This window comes from Chrysochloris asiatica, unplaced genomic scaffold (genome assembly GCF_000296735.1).
Source record: "Chrysochloris asiatica unplaced genomic scaffold, ChrAsi1.0 scaffold00358, whole genome shotgun sequence".
Classification (NCBI taxonomy): Eukaryota; Metazoa; Chordata; class Mammalia; order Afrosoricida; family Chrysochloridae; genus Chrysochloris; species Chrysochloris asiatica.
The window spans coordinates 1975989-1977368 of record NW_006408876.1 but is presented as its reverse complement, the minus strand read 5'-3'; positions in this window follow the sequence as shown (position 1 = coordinate 1977368).

Below are 1380 nucleotides of genomic sequence, written 5' to 3'. Positions count from 1 at the left end.
GACAAGCAAAGCAGCAGAATGTCTCTGGGATTTAACCAGTTCTCTAAGGGTTAAACAGTTCTTAAAGTCTAGAAGCAAATACTGTTGCATGATAAGGTATGGAGGAGATTGTAATCATTGCAAGGAAACAATGAGTGTAAAACCAATGTTCTCCCATGTAAACGATGACTCCATTCACAATAAAAACTTAAACAAACAAACAAAACAAAACAAATCTTAGAAAAGATTTTTAAGGTGTGGACAAGTCATTATTTCATGAGTGGGTATCAACTGTACAGCAACAAACAAAAACAACATCAAGAACCAGAACCACATGCTGTTGAGTCAACACTGAGTTATGTGTCAGACAGAGTAGAACTGAGTCCTATCGGGATTTCCAGTTACTGACATTTTTCTAAAATTGCTGTTGAGTGGTGCATACAAGTTGGTTCTGACTCACAGCAACCCTGCATGGGGTTTCCAAGGCTTTAAATCTTTGTGGGAGCTAGAAGCCTTATCTTTCTCCTGTGAGTGGCTGGTGGATTCAAACTGTGGGCCTTGTTTTCAGTCCAGTGCTTTCCATATGTATTTCCAAAAAAGGATTGAGGATCACAGAAGGAATTGTCATGGCGGAGACTCTTTTAGCCTCCAACAATGTAAGGAAATGCATTTCTGTTCTTTAAAGGCGCCTACTTTGTGATATTTTGTTATGTCAGCCCTACATAAATAAGACAAATTTAAGTTGCAGAAACAGTATAGAGAGTTCATGTTACTGAAACTCCACAATTTATTCAGATTTCACCCATCCTTCTGTGATGTTCCTTTTCAATTCCAGTGTCCCACCAAGCCATCACATTATTTACATTCAATTGCCACGTCTCCTCAGTTTCCTTTGACCGGTGACACTCTCTCAGACTTTCCTTGCTTTGGATGACCTTAGCAGTTCTGAAGTATGTTAGGTGCTATCGAGAGTCAGTACCGACTCATAGTGACCCTATGTACAACAGAATGAAACACTACCCGGTCTTGGGCCAACCTCACAATTGTTGCCACGCTTGAGCCCATTGATGCTGCTACTTTGCTAATCCATGTTGCTGGGGGTCTTCCTCTTTGTCTCTGATACTCCACCTTACCAAGCATGATATCCTTCTCCAGCGACTGGTCCCTGCTGACAATATGTCTGAAGTATGAGAGACAAAGTTTGGCCATCCTGGCTTCCAAGGAGCTCTCTGGCTGCACTTCTTTCAAAATGGATTTATTGTTGTTGTTGTTGTTTCCAGCAGTCCACGGTACTGTTAATATTCTCCTCGACCACCATAACTCAAAAGCATCAATTCTTCTACGATCTTCCTTATTCATGCATATGAAGTTATTGAAAATACCATGGCTTGGGTCAGGCGC